Here is a 22,093-nt window from a genome sequence, read left to right on the forward strand (position 1 = left end):
AAATACCACTCGCTGAGTTCGGCTTCAGTACAGACAAGATCTAGACTAGATTATAAAAATAATAATAATCCTGGTGCCAAAGCTACGGTCCCAGAGACGCACTTGACGTAGTGGGTACACCAACATGTTTCGTGGTTCTAGCACTGGTTTTGACCACCACAATACCATTCTATCACCCAATGGCTGGCCCTACCAAGTAGAATATGCTTTTTAAAAAAATATATATTTTATTGATTTTTTACAGAGAGGAAGGGAGAGGGGTAGAGAGTTAGAAACATCTATGAGAGAGAAACATCGATCAGCTGCTTCCTGCACACCCCTTATTGGGGATGTGCCCGCAACCAAGGTATATGCCCTTGATAGGAATTGAACCTGGGACCCTTCAGTCTGCAGGCCGACACTCTATCCACTGAGCCAAACTGGTTAGGGCTAGAATATGCTTTTAAGGCTACTAACCAGGGTGGCAATACCTGATAAATTTTTGGATTCCAGCAAGGTGACTCACTAATTCAAGATAACCAAAAACAGTGGCTGTGTGACAGCCAGAATGGCAGCGGCTAGCAGGTCTCAGGTACAGAGGGCATGCTATGAGGCAGCTAATTGGAAGGACAAGTGGGGCTATGAGATTCCTGTGGACGCGCTGTGTAAAAGAACTGCTGATATTTCTCAGGTCTACACGCACAATGAGGCTAAAATGAGGCCTCTTTGTTGATGTGTGATTTTATTTTACTTTTTAAATTTTTGCTAATCTTTACCCAAGGACATTTTTACATTGATTCTCAGAGAGCGTGGGGGGGGGGGGGGAGAGAGAAAGAGAAACATCTATGTGATTACCTCCGGCATGTCCAGGCCGAGGATCAAGCCTGCAATTGAGGTACATGCCCTTGACTGGAATCAAACCCGGGACCCTTCAGTCCAAGGCCGAGGCTCTATCCACTGAGCCAAACTGGCTAGGGCATGCTGTGTGATTTTAATTGGTAGAGAGGAAGAACAAGGCCCTCAGGTGAGGTGTGATCTTGCAGGTTACAACTGTGGGTTTCAAGCCACTGCAGCAGAAGTTAAACCAAGTCAACCAGTTTTCTTGGGGGAAAAAAAGCGAAGAAAATATTTGACCAACATTTGAACAGACAGTGGAAACTGTGATTACATGCCTGTCTACTGTTCTATCAACTGATTTCAAACCCTGAGAAATAGAAGTTGGAGTAGTTACAGTAGAAGATCCTAAATTCCGGATTCTTACAGAAGCAGAGATTGACATTCACCTTGTTCCAGCAGAGAGAGACTTAACACTGCAGTTAGTTTGCCAAATCCATGACTCCACTTGCCAGTGTGTTTGGTAACAACAGACTGACATTCTGGAGGCCCCTGGATTGAAAAAGGAACCGCTCCCACTCCTCTGGCCGCTGAGTGGTTAGGACTCTATAAATAAAACCAGTGCTTTTGGAAAAAAAAAATAATAGTACAGTTTGGGAGACTTTTGAAAAAGCATCCGTCTTTGGCATTCAGCCTGAGATTTTAAAAAACAAAATATGTCAGCCTGACCTTTTTCTCTTCTTAATATTGTTTCTAGAGTCACCTATTAAGGAAACATGATAGACTCAAAGTCTGGAGCATAATAGAGATTCAATCCATATTTGTTTACCCAACAAATGGAGACATTTGTAAGGCTTTTGATAAGGTCTTTAATGACCTGGTTGATACAGTGATAGCACAATGCAGGCTGGATGGAGGGGCAATTAGCTGGATTAGAATAGCCCAGAAAATTCCCTGCATACCAGCCGGGAGGCAGAGTCCTAATGCTGGGCCCTCACTCCCCAGAAAACTCCATGACATGGATGTAACATAGAGAACGAGCTCTGCGAATAGTGCTGGGCAGGGCAACATATATGTTGAGGGATGGAATCCAGATTAACACCCTTTACTTAGCAATTTTTAAACTTTTCATTCCTCCCTGAATATAAGCAGTACCTGCTTATTGTAGGCAAATGGAGAAATATAGGAAACATTAAGAAAGAAAAGAAAGAGAATTCATGATCTCTCTTCACTCAAATATAACCACTGTTAACATGTTAGTATTTTTTAGTGTTTGTTTACCATATACATTTTTTAAAAATCTAGATAAGTTAATTTTATATCTCTTTTCACTTAAACTTTTTAAAAGTGTAACGATTACATAACATTTTATCATATCTGGTTTGGCTCTGCACATGTTCATTTGCTGTGCCAATATAGTAGCAAATATAGTAGCAAATATTAATATGGCATTTTACTAAGGCCCAATACTGTTCTGAGGGCTTTAAATTTGTGAAGCTTTTTAATTCTCAAAATAACTCTATGAGGTATTATTATCCTTATTTTACAGATGAAAAAACGGAGGCATAGAGAGTTTAAATAACTTGCTCCAAATCACCCAGATATTAAGTGGTGGGAGCAGGAATTTTTCTCTCTTCTGAAGTCAGTTTTGGTAGTTTAGATTTATTACATGGTATTAGGATAATTGAATAGCCTTCAGGAAAAAAACTAGGTTGAGTTTCATATCACACTTTACCTTAGTACAAATTCCAGATGAATCAGAAACTTAAATATAAAAGATAAAATCTTAAATATGCAAAAACTGGTTCTCAATGCTGGCTGAGCTTCAGAACCACCTGGGGAATTTATTTAAGAATTATCTATTTACTGAGTGGTGTCCAGTCTTTGGCTGGTCCCGCCTTCAGGGCATGGCTCTGCCTTCCCCCTGAGTCCCAGCTGATGTAAATTAAGCCAAGTGTATTCTAACAGCCCTTAACAAGGAAGAAGAAAAAGGTAAACATAAAAATTATGAACCAAGTGACAACAAATACATATCTATCAACAAGTAAAACAAAAAAAAAAAAAAAAGAATTATCTATTTAGCTCCAGCTGGTTTTGCTCAGTGGATAAAACATCCACTGAGAGAGAAACATCGATCAGCTGCTCTGTCTCTCCCTAAAATGGCTCAGAGAGCACCACTGGGACCAGTCCTTTATCCTGCAAACCTTCCAGGACCTGGGGTATAACTTCTTAGTACCTGGAATCTAGAACTCAATGAAAGCAGCAAAATCCTGGAAAGACTTCCCTTATCTTGGCCTCAATGTGAGAGAAGGTCAAGGGGATTCCAGGCATTTTTAAAGTGCTAAAGAAAATCTCTCCCAACTCACTCAAATTCTTTGCAAGTATGAACTTCCAATTACCACTGAAAATGTTTATTTTTAAAATAAAATCAAATCTGAAAATTAAGGTAGATCTATTCTTTTTTTAATTAGTATATTTTTAATTGATTTCAGAGAGGAAAGGAGGGAGAGAGAGAGAGATAGAAACATCAATGATGAGAAAGAATCATTGATTGGCTGCCTCCTGCACTGGGGATCGAGTCTGCAACCTGGGCCTATGTCCTTGACTGGAATCAAACCCAGGACCCTTCAGTCTGCAGGCCAACACTCTATCCACTGAGCCAAACCAGCTAGGGCAGATCTATTCTTTTCTAATGCATAAATGACTGCTATAAACTGGCAGGTAATAAATCTATACTTCAAAGAGCTGAGTCGTGATTACTTGAATGAATGAGTACTCTATAGTAACATAGAATAGGTCTATCTAACACAAACTACATATGACAGGTGCCAACTATATGAGAGCACTTTCCACTTTAGAATTTAGAAAGGAGCCCGGCCCGTGTTGCTCAGTAGTTGAGCATCGACCCATGAACCAAGAGGTCCCCAGTTCAATTCTGGGTCAGGGGACATGCTGGGGGTGCAGGATCCCCAGTAGGGGGCATGCAGGAGGCAGCCAATCAAGGTCCCTCTCATGGATGCTTCTACCTTTCGATCCCTATCCCTTCCTCTCTCTCTAGAATCAATAAAAACATATTTTTAAAAAAATTGACATGTGTATAAAATTATTAACTACAATGTTTTTGAAATAGTATAAGATAGATCCAAATACCTGTTAATAGAAGAATTGTCAAATAAATTTTGATATGTTTATTATGTGTACTTTGGAGTACATTGGGAGATGTATAATAAATAAGGCAGATCTATTTATGCTATTTAGCAAATTTAAAACAGAGAAAGGAGCCCTGGCCAGTGTCACTCAGTGACTGGAGCTTCGGCCAGGTTCGATTTCCAGTCAAGAGCATGGACTGGGGTGCAGGTTAGATCCTCAGCCCCATTTGGGGTGAGTGTGGGAGGCAACCAATGGATGTGTCTCTGTCACATTGAAGTTTCTCTCTCTCTCTCTCTCCCCTTCCCTTACACTCTCTCTAAAAATCAATGAAAAAAATATTCTTGGGTGAAGATTAACAACAACAAAAAAACACCAAAAACCAACCAACCAACCAAAAAAATAAAACCAAACAGAAAAAGGATATAAAATAGACATAATTCTATGCATGTAAGAAAATGGTAAGAAAAGTGGCCTCTAGGAAGAGGACTGGAATGTGAAAATGACATTTTTCACTCTGTGCTTTCTTTAAAAATTATATTTTTATTGATTTTAGAGAGGAAGGGAGAGGGAGAGAGAGATAGAAACATCAATGGTGAAAGAGAATCATTGATTGGCTGCCTCCTGCACGCCCCCTACTTGGGACCAAGCCCACAACCCGGGCATGTGCCCTTGACCGGAATTGAACCTGGGACCCTTCAGTTTACAGGCGGATGCTCTATCCACTGAGCCAAACCAGCTAGGGTTGTGCTTTCTTAATATTGATTTTTAAAAAGAAAACCTTGTGAATGTTTAACCTTTCCCAAATAATTCTTTATTCTCTAAATAAACTTTCACTGGGGAGGAAAAGAGCACTATAAAATGGACTCTGGTGGAACAGAGGGTTAAGAGTTTGTTGTTGTCTGCCTTTGTTTTTATTTTATTTTTATTATTATTTTTATTTATTGCTGACACTATTACAGGTGTTCCCCGCCTTCTACCCCTTTGCCCACCCTCCACCCAGCCCCAACCCCCTCCCTCTGACCATCAGCACACTGTTGTCTGTCCATGGGTTATGCATATATGTTCCTGGGCTAATCCCCTCACCTTTTTAAACAGCTGGGGGAAGACTCGGGTATGTTTATGTGAGGCAGAAGAAAGTTGTTTGGGGAGGGAAAGCAGGATCACCAGGGAAGCCTTAGCTTTGGGCAGATCTCCTTCCCCGAGGTAAGGGGAGGACCGGTCCTTGGAACACACAACTGGGGGCGAGAATGTCCAAAGAGCTCCGAAGAGATGAACATCCTGTCAGGCAGGTGAAAACTAGACAGGTAGGTATGCATTCCTGGAATCCAGCAGCGGTCGTGTGGACTCAGCTGGTCCATGGCTTTTGAGTCGTCGGATATCCTGTGGCTACTTTTTGCCGCAATCTCACAGCTTTTAACTTCGGTGGCGGCCGCCCACCCAGAGCCTTTCCAGGTCTGTCTGGGTCTGCTAGCAGACTGGGGGCAACATCTGCACCAGGATCTTCAGAAAGGCATTTGGGAGGAGTTGTGGTTTCAAAGCCTCCGTCAGGCCCTTCACCTCTGAAGGAGGAAGTTCTGTCTAACTGCCCTGGAGCGCTGCCTTGGCCAGGGCTTGACTGGGGTGGGAGCCGGAAGCTCCAGCTGCTCAGCCTTTATTTTCTGAGGAAATGATAAGTTATCTGCTGCTAGTGAGGGAGGAGATGGTGGCCCCGGAGGGTGGTGGGGGCGGGGCAAACACCAGCGGTTAAAATTTACCGCAGCTGCTGTGTGAGAGCAAGCACTGGGGAGGCTCTGAAGGTAGCAGTGGGCAGATTTGAGGTCCCCAGGAACCCCAAGGGATGGCAGGCTGTGAGGCTGAGTTTGCTCTAGCAGTTTCCAGGGCCCAAGGACACTGAGTGAAGAAGGGGAGGAGCTGGCAGATTGGGGGTTTCAGAAGGGATGAGGTCTGAGGCCAAGTGGGGAGAGGGGAAGTAGTTATGTCCTGTGGTTGCCTGTTTGTCTCCCCAGTGGACTACACCCCCTTTCACCTCCAGGGCAGGGAGCCCCATCCCTTCCCAGGCCTCCTTCTCACCATCCCCAGGGCCTGAGACCCTGCTTGATCGGGGACACACCTGAAATGGTTTCCTGAATTACTCATTGGCCCTATAAAAACATTAACCGCACAAACCAACCAACCCCAAGTCTTTATCATTTGATTAAAGCTGCAAGGACTCTTCTGTCCCTAATGGCATTATCCGGCTTATTTACCCGACTTGCTCATCAGACTTGTTTGCTATTTCCAAACATGAAAGCCACTTAAGAAAATGCATTGACTGCATGCCGTAATGCAATGCTGTGGGCTTCCAAGGAACTAGCTTGCATTCAGTGCGTTCCCTGAGAAACATACAGCAATAAAATACCCCCTTAATGATGTGAAATCCACTTTCAAAGGAAGATAAAGACGATCTATGTTTTTCAATATGCTCCAGGCTATGATTATGAAGGCCAATAATTTTCAGGACTGTACGCATCCCCTCCCCTTTTCTAAAAACAGCTTCATGGCTGGTGCTTGAAATTCCACTCTTGGCGACCCTTTGCTGCATACCTCCCTCCCAAAGTGTGTGTGCTTCAGGGGCAGGGGCTGTGGGGGGAGGGTTCTGAAGAGGGAGGGGAGCGTGCCCCTGGGCGGGGTAACACTTTGTTACTGACTGTTTTTCTTTTTCTTTTTTTTTTGTAAATATGTTTTTATTTTTAGAGAGGTAGGGAGGAGAGAGAGCTAGAAACATCAATGATGAGACAGAATCATTGATCTGCTGCCTCTGCCCCACGCTGGGGACCCAGCCCCCGACACTGGGGATGGAGCCGGGAACCCAGGCATGTGTCCTGACGGGGAATCCAACTGTGACCTCCTGCTTCATAGGTCACCATCCAACCACTGAGCCCCGCCCTGCTGGGCTGTTACTGACTCTTTTTCTAAAAAATGTATCTCTATTGCTGAAAGTATTACAGATGTCCCCTTTCCCCCAACAGTGACCTCCTCCGCCCTGCATCCATTTAGCAGGGTGGCTTGCAGCTCAGAGAGGCCAGCAGACACTTGGTGTGTGAGGAGCGCAGAGGGGAGGCTCCCAGGAGCGATTTGGAGATCGATATGCGTCCTCCATCCTTGGGAAGGGCCTACTGCAGGCTCTGCTCTGGTTTTCTCGCACCTCCAGGAGCAAAGGAACTTCGAGAGACTCCCGTGCCCAGCCATTCATCCAACAGTATTTAAGCTCCGGCTGCGTGCCAGCACCTGTCGCAGAAGGAATGTGAAGGTGCCCAAGTTCTGGGTCTCTCCCCGGACGGTCTGCAGACGTGTTTCCTCAGCTCCCACTGGCTCAAGGTCCCACGGATGTCTCGGATATCATTATCTAAATACCAGGATTAACAACTCATTCCTGAACCCTGAGCGAGAGAGAGAGAGAGAGAGAGAGAGAGAGAGAGAGAGTCCAGTGTTTTCCAAGGACCTGGGAAGTGCACATGCCGGGCAGCACGTAGCTGCTAGGGCAGGGATGTCCGCGTTGCTATGGAAACAGCTCAGGCAGCCTTTCCAGTAACAACCTCTAGGTTGCTTTCTCTGTGCCATTTGTTCCAAGGACACACGTGCATAGCTGTTTCCTTTTTCTCATCTCTGCGAGTTGTTGACAAATGGGGTGGGGAGGGGTTGAGTGGAGCCTGGATAGGAAAACAGCTGGTGGGAGGTGGGGCTCCCAGCAGACCAGGGCGACAGCGGCTCAGGTCCCAGCTCCCAGCCTCTGCCTCTGTGGCTGAAAAAGGCCCTCAGAGCTGATCACATTACACCACACCCACTGCCCACCCCTCTCCCTGCCCCCTCAGGCTGCATGGTATTTAGGAGCAAGGCCAGAAAAAGCAGGGTTCCTGTAATTAAGCCTTGCTCAGTTTCCCAGAAGCGGGAGCAGGAGTCTGGGGACTCCGAGGCTGTGCACTGTCGTTGCAAGAGCATTGGAATTGGAGCCAGGAAGCCCGGATCCTCGTCCTAATCCTGGCACAGCGTGACTTAGGCAAGTCATTTTCATCCTCCTGGCTCGGCTTGCTCATCCAGAAAACAAGAAGACTGAAATAGAGCAATGATTCCAAAGTGTTGTGTCGGAGTCATCTGAGAATCTTTAGGAAAAAGGCAGGTTTCTAGGCTCAACTCCAGGGAGTCCTATTAAAGATGCCTGGGGTGGGACTGGGAATCTGCATTAAGGTGAATCATTTGGAGAGTCTGGTGATATACTTGCAATAATTAGAGACACCGTGAGAGCAGTCACACCAGGACTGTGAACCACTGAATTAGAGGTAAATGGCAAGTACACTCAGATAATTGCAGAGAATATTCTAAGAGTATGTTATCTGATTAATCCCAGGCCTTAATGGCCGTCATGCCACTTGCCTCATTATGTAATGTCGTTTAGTACAAGAAAAATGGACCATCATTGAAACGCTCTTGGGCAGGCATGCCTTCAAGGGTGTACTTTGGCATCAGGAATGGACAGGCACTCATCCAGCCTTTCCAGGGTGACTGACCAACCAACTGCCACACCAGTGCTGCAGAGGTGGGGGTGGGGGTTTGGGGGGAGGGGGAGAATAGAATTCCTAATACTTTCTCAAAACTTTCTTTCCTTCACTTTAGTAAGTCCATTTCCTCTGGGTCTTTTTGAACTCTTCAAATTTTTACTACTCATTTATTCAACAGATATTGATTGAATGCATATATGCAGCCAGACTCTGTGCTAGGCACTGGATACAATGAAGAACAGGGTTATAGGCCAAAGATAATATAATGTCATGAATGCTATGAAAGTACCATGTTAATACCTAGGATGGGTTCTTAACCCTGCCTGGCCTGAAAACCTTCTTGCCTTTCTCCTGCCTCTAAGTATGGGCCTTCCCCAAGGCTCAGTTTTACATGGACATAACATGGCATTTATTGGCAAAAGGGTGCAGCAGAATAGGTTGGCTATGACCAGCATGAGGGAAAGAAGGTGGCCCTGGCAGGAAGAATCTCACAGTTGGTGATGAGAAGTTCAGACTGGAGGTCAATCAACATCAAGAAGGTCCAAAGAGCTCGGAAGAGATGAACATCCTGAAAGGCAGGTAGGTATGTATTCCATGAACCCAGCAGTGGTTCTGTGGGCTCAGCCTCTGGGTTCTGGGGGAATGACTACGGTGATGCCTTGCCCAGAGGAACTGAGAGACCGTACATGACATGCAGGCATGGACACAGACATGTGGCGTGAAGGGAATGGAGGAGAGATCAGTGAGAGCTTCCCTGAGGAAATGATAGTTGAGCTGAGATCCAAAGGATGAATAAGGATTAACTAGAAAAGAGAAGAGGGAATTATTCAAAAAGAAGCAGCAAAATGTGGAGGCCTTGTAAAGAAGAGGCTTTCATTGCCTGGTTTCCGAATAGAATCAACGAGCTCTTCTTCTATGGAGAACGAACAAAAGCTTAGGAACCTTACATAACTGCGGGGTGGGCTAGGCCCTGGGAGACATCAGGAGGCCTGCAAAGGGGACAGAATTTGGGAAGGAAGTTACTTCTTAACCAAAGAGAGTATTAATAGTAATTGTGCAGTTGATTTGAGGTTCTTGAGGTGGCCAACTTTTAAATTTTTATTATTTAAAAAATATTTTTATTGATTTCAGAGAGTAAGGGAGAGGGAGAGAGAGAGATAGACACATCAATGATGAGAGAGAATCATGGATTGGCTGCTCCTGCATGTCCCACACTAGTGATCAAGCCCGCAACCTGCGCATGTGCCCTGACCGAGAATCCAATAGTGACCTCATGGTTCATAGGTTGATGCTCAATCACTGAACCACGCTGGTGGGCGAGGTGGCCAATTTGAAGGGCCCTTCTTCATCCTTTAGGGATAGCTAGGTAGCAGGAAAGAAAAACAGTAGGTACTTGGATATAATTATATATTTTACTTCCACAAAGGTAGGTACCTCATAACAGATTGTTATTTTTGTTTTAAACAGTTGATTATCTTTTAATAATTTAATAAAAGAAAAAAAGATTTAATTTTTTTATATATATTTACCATTTTTGGTGATCTTCATAACTTCCTGTAGATCTGAATTTTCATATGGTATCATTTCCCTATTGCCTGAAGAACTTCCTTTAACATTTCTCATGTGTGAATTTACTGATGATAAATTCAGTTTTTATTTACCTGAAATATCTTTTTTAAAAATATATTTTATTGATTTTTTTACAGAGAGGAAGGGAGAGGGATAGAGAGTTAGAAACATCAATGAGAGAGAAACATTGATTCAGCTGCCTCCTGCACGCCCCCGACTGGGGATGTGCCCGCAACCAAGGTACATGCCCTTGACTGGAATCGAACCTGGGACCCTTCAGTCCACAGGCCGACGCTCTATCCACTAAGCCAAACCGGTTAGGGCTACCTGAAATATCTTTATTCCACCTTAAATTTTGAAGGATATTGTCACTGGAAATAGAATTCTAGTTTGACAGTGTTATTCTTTCAATACTTTACAGATATCGTTCTATGAACTTCTGGCCTCTTATCATTTCTGGAAAGAAAGTAGTTGTCATTCTTATCATTGATTCTCTCTGATGTAATGTTTTCTCCCCTTTTGCAGCTTTTAAGATTTTCTCTTTCTCTGTGGTTTTTAGAAATTTAACTGATAATATAGTTGTTTTTTCTTTTGTATTTAACATACTTAAGGTTTGCTGAGCTTCTTGGGCCTGTAAATTGATGTTTTTAGTAAAACTTAGAAAAAATTTTGTCCATATTTTTTCAAACCTTTCTGCTTAATTCTCTCTCATATCTTTCTGGGTTTTCAATTGCCTATGTGTTAGACTTCTTACTATCTCACAAAGAAAGAAAACTTTAGTTATCCTCCTATATAATAAAAGGATAATATGCAAATTGACCCTAATGGTGGAACGACCAGTCGCTATGACACGCACTGACCACCACGGGGCAGAGGCTCAATGCAGGAGCTGCCCCCTGGTGGTCAGTGCGCTTCCACAGGGGGAGCAACGTTCAGCCAGAAGCCAGCTCATGGCTGGCCAGGACAGTGGTGGTGGTGGGAACCTCTCTCACCTCTGTGGCAGTGCTAAGGATGTCCGACTAATGGCTTAGACCTGGCCTAAGTTGGACATCTCCTGAGGGCTCCTGGCTGCCAGAGGGATGTCTGACTGCCAGAATGTCCAACTAATGGCTTAGGCCTGGCCTAAGCCGGCAGGTGGACATCCCCTGAGGTGTCCTGGACTGTGAGAGGGTGCAGGCAGGACTGAGGGACCCCCCTGAGTGCATGAGTTTTCATGCACTGGGCCTCTAGTTTTTTAATAATTTTCATCTCTCTCCTGAAACTTCCCATTCTTTCATCCATCATATCTACCCAGAGGTGCTTTATTATAGTTATCATTGTTATTTTAGAATCCTGTCTTTTAATTCCAACATATGGGTTGCCAATATATCTGTGTCCATTTACTGTTTTCTCTTGACTATTGGTCACAATCTCCTGCTTCTTCATTAGTCTGATAATTTTTTGTAATATACTCAATATTGGATATTATATTGCAGAAGTGCTAGATTTAGCTATCTTACTCCAAAGAGAGTTGAGTTTTGTCCTAGATAGCAGTTAAATTACTGGTGGAACACTCAGTTATTATAAAAGCTTCATTTTGGTCCTATTATGACAGGGCTATTTTCCCCCTAATCCTAAGGGTTAGCCCTTAGTCTTGGGATATATTTCTTATTCCTAAAATATGGTGCTTATGGGATTTTACTGGAAAAGTAAGGCGCTCTAAGTTTGTTTGAAGTTCAAACTTGAACTTAAAATTCAGTCTCCTCAATATTAGACAACTCTTAAAATATCTGCATAGACATTTAGCCACGCAGTCATTGCTTTCTGCTGGTTTGCTTGGATTCTTTCCCTGAACATGGTTAGTTCAAAGTCATACAAGGATATGAGGGGGTTTTGCACATAGATTTTGGGGTTCCTCCTCTATGACTCCCTTCTTTCCAGGATTTTCACCTTCAATGCTCAACTGCTTTTCAAAACTCTGACCTCTGACTCCTTAGCCCAGCAAGACTGATGCTTTCTACATGAACTCTATTCCCATACACCACACAGTACAATCCTTAGGGGACACATAGGATAAATATGGATCTTATTCAACACTTTTTTCTTCTTTAAAGGTCAAATCCTCTACAGTCTCTGCCTGTTCATCAATGTCCTCCAGTGTCTTCAAAATTTTTTTTAAAAAGTTTTGTCTAGAACTTTAAATTATCAACAAGAAGATTAATCCAATATCCAAATATATCACTGGGACAGGAATGGATGAAAGGTGAGTTCATTCTTTGCATATGACTTAAAAGGCTGTGAATCCAAAGTTTGAAGTGATAAGAATGACTCTAAATGACTCATTTGGAACTCAAGCCAAATATGGCCCTTTCATAGAGCCCAGAAACAGCTCTCAGAATTGTGATGAAAGAGACCAGTTAGGAGGCTAAGGTCTTCACGTAGGCATATGTTGAAGTCTCATTTTAGAGGGGTGGCAATGGAAACAGTGATGGGTTTTAGCTAGGCAAGTGGACAAACTTGGGGTCTGATGAATAAGGAGGACAAGGAAGAGCGAAGAGACAGAGAGGACCCTTCAGTTTTGATCTTGGATGGTAAAACAGTAGCACAGCTCTTGAGAAAGGCACAGAAACTGAGGAGAGTTTTTACAGGTAGAGGTGCTGACAGTATCTGGGAATGGTTCACCTGGAGGAGACAGTGTTGGGGTCAATTAGGGTAGAGGTGGTGGTCTCTTTGAGGGAGCAGGTGTGGAGAGAGACAAGTGAAGACCCAGGGACTGATCCTTGGCAAATATTGGCATTTAGAGGATGAGAGGAGAAGGTGGAGCCTCCAACAGATCTAGAGGAGGGAATGAGAGGTGAAAGGGCATCTCTAGGAGAACCAATTAAGAAGAAAAGTTCAAGAAAAAGGGGGCCTGAAAGCTCAGGAGCCCAAGTTGGGAGGAGGTAAGCAAGTGGTCAGTTGTGACTTGGTGAGGGTAATTTTGGAGAGTGGTGAGAACAGAAGTCATCACAGGAGGTTAAAGAGGAAGTGAAATTATTTATTTACTTATTTGTTAGTTTGTTTATTTTTGTATCAATAAAACTTTATTTTCAAAAGCACCACAATGGATTTGGCACATCAGCAATAGGGAAAAGACAAACTAGCATAACATGTAGGTGATATAATTATCCACATAGAAGATTTATTATTTTTTTCTTTATTTTATTTTTCCCCCATTACCATTTATCCTTTCTATACCCTCTTCCAGCTCCACCCACCTCCTTATGACCCAGCAATTCCACTTCTGGGAATTTATCTATGAAGTTAATTATTAAAAAAATAAATTCTCTGGCCCCAGCCAGTTGCTAAGTGGTTAGAGCATCAGCCTGCGGACTGAAGGGTCAAGGGTTTGATTGCAATCAAGGGCATGTAGCTTGGTTGCAGGCTCGATCCCTGGTGGGGGCGAACACAGGAGACAACCAATTGGGGTCTCTCTGACATCTATGTTTCTCTCTCTTTGTCTCTCCCCTTCCCTTCCACTGTCTCTAAAAATCAATGGGAAAAAATATCCTCAGGTGAGGATTAACAACAACAAAAACAGTTCTCTGCCTTTAATGCAATCCTATCCCACATCCTCTACTCATCCAACCCCAGGTCAGGTCCTTAGTTGCCTCCAGTCTTCCCAGAGACTGGTGGTTGCACCTGTTGCCAAGTGGCTTTTACAGGGCAGTCTCAGCCCTCTGGGGATTAACCACCCAGAAGAAGACTTGGCTCTGGGGAGAGAGGGAGAAGCATGCTGTGTGAGCAGCCTGGCCTCCCCCTGTTTGGAAAATGAATGTGTTCCACCTCAGAATTTTAATTTGAGCTTTGTAAACATTTAGCTAAGATGACAGATAAGACTTAATTACACACCTTTCTTCCCCAAAGCATTTTGAACAAGATTCTCCCAGGATCCTGATTGGCTGAAGATAAAGCAGAAGGAAGAATTCGTTCCTTAAGAATCACTTTTTTCCTTTTACAATCTCAGCATTAGCTTTTGGAGCTGGTCTCAGATGGGGTCATCCTGGAGCTTGATGTGGACACAGCAGGCTCTGGCCATTGATATGGTGCCCCAAACTGACAGGAGAAGACAAGGATTAACTGAGTGTGGAGAGAAGGGTGGACTAAGGAGGGGAGGAGGGGAGGATACTCCTTGGGATCCAGTTTGATGAAGAGGCCATTAAACAAGATAGAGAATAGAGGAGGAATAATGCATTTGGGGGAAGACATCATGACCTCAGTTCTAAAGAGTTTGGTGAAGGGCTAATTTGAGATAAAAACTGTTCTTTTGTTTTGATTTCTGTAAACATTTTTTTTTTTTTTTGGTGTGGTGTAGGTAACTAGTAATAACAGCAATAAGATTTTTAAAGTCTCTTCATAAAATTGGTTAGTAAATACTTAAAAAAACCCTTCTTTAATAAATTCCAGTCTTTTTTCAGATAAAGGAAAGGATCATTCAACTTACTGCTAGTATAATGACAGCTTCCAACTTCTGGGACCAATAGGGGACCTACCCCAAAACCTCTACTTTTTCCAAACAATAATGAACACAGAAATTACGGTGGATCTGAGCTGGTCCTGAGCAGGAAGGTGGTTAAAGGGCCCCAGCGGTGAGCTGTGGAAGGCTGGCTGAGGCTTGGCGGGGTGGGGTAGGTTGGTGTTGCTGTGTGGGGAACTAGAAAGTGAGGAACTTGCAGAAACAAGCTCAAAGCCTGGCATATGGTATGCACTTAATAAATGGTAGTTATTACACTACTTGTACACTATTGTTTTTCAAAGCATTCTGTATATTGAAAATCCCAGACAATATAAATGTTATTAGATATGAGAATGCAAATGAATCTATGGTAGCAGGGACCATATCCATGGAGGCAGGGACAGTGGGGATACATTCACCACCAAATCCACAGGGCCCAGCCAACTATCCAGCACATAGTAGATACTCAATAAATATTTATTGACTTAGTAAATGAATAAATAAAATCAAGCCAAAGCCATTTATCTCTGCAGAGATATAGTAAAATGTATTGGTTAAAAAAAGACTCCAAACCAGGTGCTGGTGTTCATATTCTGATATGGACTAGCTGGGAGACCCTGTGTAGGCTCACTAACCATTCGGTGCCTTGGTTTGGGCATCTGAAAAAGGGAATGATAGTAAAAGTAACTCCCTCAAAGGATTGTCTGGTGGTTTAGATGGATTAATATCTGTGATGTGCCCAGAACAGTCTCTGGCACATATTAAGAGCTATATAGTGGTTTGCTATTATTATGGTGTCTTTTAAAATATATATATATATTATTGATTTTTTTTACAGAGAGGAAGGGAGAGGGATAGAGAGTTAGAAACATCAATGACAGAAAGATTGATCAGCTGCCTCCTTCACACCCCCTACTGGGGATGTGCCTGCAACCAGTGTAGCTGGGGTCCAATAAAACTTTTTTAAGGAACACTAAAATTAGAATTTTCATAATGTTCATGTGTCACACAATGTTAGTCTCTCTAGTCTTTTTTCTCCAGCTATTTAAAGCTGTGAAAACCATTCCTCGCTGTGGACTGCAGCCATACAGAAACAGGCAGCAGGCGGGGTTTGGCCCACACACCATGGTTTGCTGACCCTAGCTTCAGATGATCTTCTATAAACAGTGATTTTTATAACCGATTAAGAAAGTGGGTGGTAAAGTGTTTGAGGTTAGGTTGGGTAACATTAACTATTGTAACAGACAAACCTCAAAATCTCAGTGGCTTAGCCTGAGTGTATTTCTGCTCATGTAACATCCAAGCAGGTCTCCTTGATGGGTGGGCTGCTCACCTCCAGAGGGTAACTCGGGGACCTGGGCTCCATTCACCTTGCGGTTCCACTCCCATTAGCAGATGTGGGAAGACGAGGTGATGGTGAGCCTGCTTCTCAACCATATCAGCCCAGAAGTGACACACAAAGGGGTTTATATGCCAGGGGGTTGGTGGGGGTTGTGCTGAGAAAGAAGCCGGCCACTGCCTGATAATGATGCTCGCCTGTGAAACGGAGTGTTCGTCTGTGTTGGGTTGCTAGCTCTCCCTGCTACAGTGATGTTCTTGGGCAAGAACTTGAGTGTAGATAGTGATGCTGACGAAGGGTGGTTCTTGAACCACACAGGGTGTAGAGCGGACATTCTTCTATGAAAGTTAAAGCCACCAACCAGAATACACAGAGAGCTAAGAGTCTGCCCTGAAAACTACTCTGGGTGTGTCCAGTACAAGCTCCAACCTGCAGGTAGAAGCTTCAAACGTTCTTCATTCAAAAGCATGATTGTAACATATTTTTTTTTTCTGGAAAAACTTCAAAGAGTTGTGACCAATTTCTCAACATGGCCATAAAAAATCATCAACCAAGAATCCAGGGAATTTAGAGTATTAAGCAATATAGTCTCCCACGGAATCTTCCAAAAAATATAGTCATCTTTTTTGTTTGCTTGTTTTTAAATCCTCACTGAGGATATTTTTCCATTGATTTTTTGAGAGAGTGGAAGAGACAGAGAGAGAATCATTGATGTGAGAAAGACACACTGATTGGTTGCCTCCTGCACGCGCCCAGACCTGGGTTGGGGATCGAGCCTGCAACTGAGTTACGTGCCCTTGATCGGAATCTTCAATCTGTGGGCTGTCGCTCCAGCTAGGGCCAAAAATATAGTCACCTTAAAATAGTATTTCCGTGTGACTCAGGGATTCTCAGCCTTGGCACTCTTCCTATTTTGGGCCAGATAACTCTTTGGCATGGAGGCTGTCCAGTGCATTACAGGATGTTAGTAGCTTCTCCAGCCAGCTTCTACATACTAGGCGCCTGTTGCATCCTCTGCACACCCTGCCACCCCTCACTCCTCTAGTTGTGACAGCCAAAAATGTTACTTGACATTGTTAAGTGTCCCCTGGGGGGCAAAATTTCTCCCAGTTGAGAAATATTGAATAACTAAATGATAAAACTTACCGAATAAAATTGTTGAAAATGAGCCAATCAAACGTTGTAGGACTAAAGCCATGAATGACTATGCTGATTCTAGAGTGGTTGGTCTTGGGTCATGCTTTCTGAAAATTAGGAATTGTCTGTTAAGACATCTGTTAAGACATCTCTTGGTAAAAGATGATAGCATTCCATCAGCAGCATAGACCAGAATGGCTGCCTTTAGTGCATTCCTTTCAATTCTCAATAGCAGGAGAGTATTTAGCTACATATCCCAAAGTGGTTCCGTGTCAATATATTTAAAGTAAATAAAATAAAGCCTACAGTATTGGGGCTAAAATATGCCAGAATTAACTTTCTTGAAACTAGTCTCCAATCTGCCTGATTGTTCCTCACCCTGAAGGTGGCTGTAAGTCACAAGTTCTAAATACAGGAGTATTGCTCAGAGCCTCTGATCTTTACTATTTTCTGGTTTCAGTCTCAGAGGCAAAGATGTGGTCAAATAAAGGCTGAAAATGAATCCATTTCTAAGTGTGATGGTGGAAACAAAATAGATAATAAATACTAGTTATCTTTGTCATTATTATTGCTGTTATTATTATTACTAGAGGCTCAGTGCACAGCTTTGTGCACGGGTGGGTTCCCTTGGCCTGGCAGGCAATTGAGGCCTATTGGGGGGCTGGCCAGCTGCGGGGAGGGACCCTAGAAGGTTGGCTGTGGGAGCTCACTGACCACCAGGGGGCAGCTTCTGCTTTGAGCGTCTGCCCCCTGGTGGTCAGTGTGCATCATAGCAACTGGTTGACTGGTCGTTCTGGTTGTTCCAGTAGAGCGGTTGTAACAGTTGCTTAAGCTTTTATATATATAGATTACTACTACTACTAGTACTGCTACTACAACTGGCAATCACAGAGTGGCTTTGCTGAAAGTCATGCATGCTGATAGTATAGAATATCTCTCTGCCTCCTAGTTCATTAAAGAGGAAATTTGAACAGAATATAATCCAGGCTCTTTAACAGAACCTTCAAGACCCTGAGTGATCTAGCCTCTGCCCAAATCTAGCCTGATCTTTTTTTGTTAATCCTCACTGAGGATATTTTTCCCCCATTGATTTTTAGAGAGAGTAGAAGGGAAGGGGAGAGACAGAGAGAGAGAAACATTGATGTGAGAGAGACACATCCTCTGGTTGCCTCCTGCACGAACCACGACTGGGGCTGGGGATTAAGCCTGCAACTGAGGTATGTGCCCCTCGACCCTTCAGGGCCAACACTCCAACCACTGAGCAAACCAGCCAGGGCTAGCCTGATCTTGCCCCATTACACTTCCTATTCCAGTTCTCTCCTTACATGCACTTCCTCCACTCCCTGCTTCTCCTACTGCAGAACCTTCAGGACTCTGCTCACACTGGGCCCTGGGAAGATGCTGCCCATTGGCCTCCATCCAGCTTCCTATTCTTTAGTGGGGCTGGGATAGAGCTCACTGCTGCTGTTTGAGACCAGTGAATCTTGTACTTGCTTTTTGGACTTGAACTAGCTATGGACCCAAAGCGCCTGTTGGGCAAACCCACGTAAGTGATGAAGGCAGGACTCCAGTGACTAAAAAAGAATGAGTAGGGGAAGGAAGGAAAGAAAAGGAAGGGAGGAAGAATGAAGTAGGAATGTAGCTGAGGCTGTTGAAGAGGCTGGTAAGAGAGCCAGAGAGCCAGTGCTCAGAGGTCTGGGAGCCAGTTCAGCCAGAACTATAACAGGTCTGAGGATCTGATCGTTACTACCTGATACCATCCAAGGGCATGTCAGGGAAAGCTCAAGTAGGGGGTCCTAGGCGGGTCAGGTTGAAATCGATTCTGTGGGCAGACAGATGAGAGGTGACCTGAGCTGGAATTAGAGGACATGCATGTAGTCACTGCAGTGAGATTTAGAGCCCTGGTTTTCTAGCTCATCCAGCTCCCTGACCTAGGCACTTGCAGGGGTTAGTGGGGACAGAGTGGGGGAGGGTACACCACTACAAAAGAAAAAGCTGCTGGAAGCGGCAGACAGTGTGCTTGCTTTTGTCAAGAGACCATCTCAGGAAGTGGTCAACCATGTTGTGGTAACAATGATGAGGCCTTGGTAGGAAAACCTCACCCCGTGGGAAGGCAGAGCCTGGAGCCAGAGACCAGGATTCCAGTCTTGATTCTGTTGATTAGAACTTGAGCAAGTCCTGGGCCCTCATTCAGCAAACACTTAACCCAAATAAGATAACATATGCCAAAGTGCTTTGTAAATTGCTATACAAAAACAAGACATTATTCCCCAAATTGGGAAACTTTCATTAAGAGGGCAATCCTTGTACACGAGAGAAAGCCTTCCTGAGGCTCGGCTGCTGCTTCACACTCCAACATTTAAAAGCAGGTACTTGAGAGATTTATTTGCAAGCTTTCCTCCAACGTAACTTGCAGGCAACTCATTCAGTTCTTACCAGGCACACCCAAATGTCAGTGACGGCTATCTTTGGATAGGTTATAATTAGAGTTGATTCTTATTTTATTTTTATAGGGTTCTGCATTAAAAAATAACAAAGTCATGGACATGTGACATAGTGGGGAAGGTTTGGGGAGACCACAGGAGGTCAGATGTGGCTGGAAGGTGGGGTATGTGGGCAAGTGGTAGATGGGGCAGGAGTTCGATGCCCAATGCCAGCAGTAATGGAGTGTTGTTTGTGGAGTCCTTTGATAAAAGGCTATTTAGCTGCTCTGCTCTGGGTTTAAAGCCTGGGCTCTCAAAGTGTGTTGACCAGACTGGAAGCATTGACCTCACCTGGGAACCTGTTAGAAATGCAGCATTGACCTCACCTGGGAACTTGTTAGAAATGCAAAATTTCAGAATCAATCCTTGATGTATTGTATTAGGAAATCTGGGGTAGCCTGGCCAGGCATGGCTCAGTGGTTGAGTGTTGACCTATGAACCAGGAGGTCATGGTTTGATTCCCAGTCAGGGCACGTACCTGAGTTGCGGGCTCGACTCCCAGTGTGGGGTGTGCAGGAGGCAGCCAATCAATGATTCTCTCTCATCATTGATGTTTCTATCTCTTCTCCCTTCCTTTCTGAAATAAATTTTATATATATATATACACATATACATGTGTGTGTGTGTATATATATATATATATATATATATTTTTTTTTTTTTTTTAAGAAATTCTGGGCCAAACCGGTTTGGCTCAGTGGATAGAGCGTCGGCCTGTGGACTCAAGGGTCCCGGGTTCGATTCCGGTCAAGGGCATGTACCTTGGTTGCGGGCGCATCCCCAGTGGGGAGTGTGCAGGAGGCAGCTGATCGATGTTTCTCTCTCATCGATGTTTCTAGCTCTCTATCCCTCTCCCTTCTTCTCTGTAAAAAATCAATAAAAATATATTAAAAAAAAAAGAAAATCTGGGGTAGAGCCCAGCTCTATTTTAATAAGCCTGCCAGGTGATTTTGATGCATGTTAAAGCCCGAAAACCACTGATCTAAAGTGTTCCCAAGTAGGGACAATGCTCTCTGCCCCCAGTGAGCTCGCAAAACAGAGACAGTGCCCGTGATTATCTATTGGCCCATCCTCTGGTGGCTGGTCCACCAGGTTGGTTCTCGAAGTCCCAGAAGTCCTCTTCTCTGACATAGTGGCAGTGAGGTGAGGACTTGCCTCTGAATGATTAGTTGGGATTTTCTTTATACCAGAGAAGTGGCTATGAGGGACCGCCTTCACAGTGCTTGCTCAAATCTAGTTGCTTCTCATTTTGGGCTAAAAAGATCTGGAAATAACCCAAAAGAGGTCCTCAGAAGGCACTGAGTCATCTAGTTCTAAGTGTTACAATGTGTTCTCTGCTGGTTCTCCAGACCCTGTGGCTGTCCCTGCTTGTTCCCATTATCCAAGGACAGAGCCTCCCACCTGGGCCTCCCACAGAACAGGAGACCAAGGGTGCATTGAATTGCTGTGAGTTACCTCGGGGCCAGATCTTACACCTCTGACCTTCAGATCCCTCACCCGGATGCCATCCCCACTTTACCTGCATTTACTCTGCACCACACTACCTGGAATTACAGCCATCTCTGTATGTCTCATCTTCCTTACAGTTTAAAGTGCTCAACATAAAAAAAAATGAAGTGCTCAGCATATAAGCTCAATAAATGATAGTTACTACATTGTTTTGTGCTGAACAATGGAGAAGAGATCAAGGGCATCTTAGGTAGAGGAAACAGGAGAGTCAGCTACATAATTTGTGGGGCCCGGTACAAAGCGAAACTGTGAGGCCCAATGTCCCAACCCATGTCTGATGGGTGACTCCAAGAGATTGCAACCTCTGTGCAGGGACATGCGTGGAACCTGGATCAGGGGTGGGTGAGAGGCCCCCACCTAGTCACTTGCCAAAGACCATCACCAGGGCACTGCTAGCCAGGGCAGGGATGGCTGCCACCACATCCTATAGGGAGCATGCCCATCTTGACCCTCCCCACTCATGCAGGCCCTGGCTAGGGCTGGAAGGCAATGGAGGAGTGACCCAGTTGTTGCCCAGGCAGAGGGCAGAAGCTGTCATGGAGAGTCAGAGGTGTCAATTCTAGCCTGAGGAACTCACAGCAACTCAGTGCACCCTTGGTCTCCTTGATCTGTGTCCCATGGCATGGGAAGGGTGATATTGGACTCCCAGGTCAGGGACCAGGTGGCCAAGAACTCATCCCAGGGAAGTGGTGGGAGTGGGACAACACATGGGCTGAGGCTTCAAGCTCCTGGTGCACATCCCATTGGACTTTACTTACAGGTTCAAAGACATAATTATTAAGAATGTCAAGTCAGCGATCAGAGTATTAAATTGTAAGCATGGGGCCCTCTGAGTGTGAAGCCCTGTGTGACTGCAATGGTCACATGCTCATGAAGCCAGATCTGTGGGACAGAATATGTAAAGATGTGGCATGTCAGTGGAATTGAACTAGAGAAGAGTGAATACTGAGATGAGGAGGGACAGGCACTGAGGTTGGGAAGGCAGATAAGGACATAATATTTAACAGATAGGGAAAAGAAAAGCTATAGACTTATTTATGTTAAAGTACATAGTTTATATAGAAAATTTTGAAATATGCAACTG

At 44.2% G+C, this 22,093-nt stretch overlaps 1 pseudogene; it reads left to right on the plus strand.

Moving 5' to 3' along the window:
* Positions 1–436: 436 nt before the first annotated feature.
* LOC102425198 lies at positions 437–1,340 on the plus strand (annotated as a pseudogene).
* Positions 1,341–22,093: the final 20,753 nt, after the last annotated feature.

This window comes from Myotis lucifugus, unplaced genomic scaffold (genome assembly GCF_000147115.1).
Source record: "Myotis lucifugus unplaced genomic scaffold, Myoluc2.0 scaffold_444, whole genome shotgun sequence".
NCBI lineage: Eukaryota > Metazoa > Chordata > Mammalia > Chiroptera > Vespertilionidae > Myotis > Myotis lucifugus.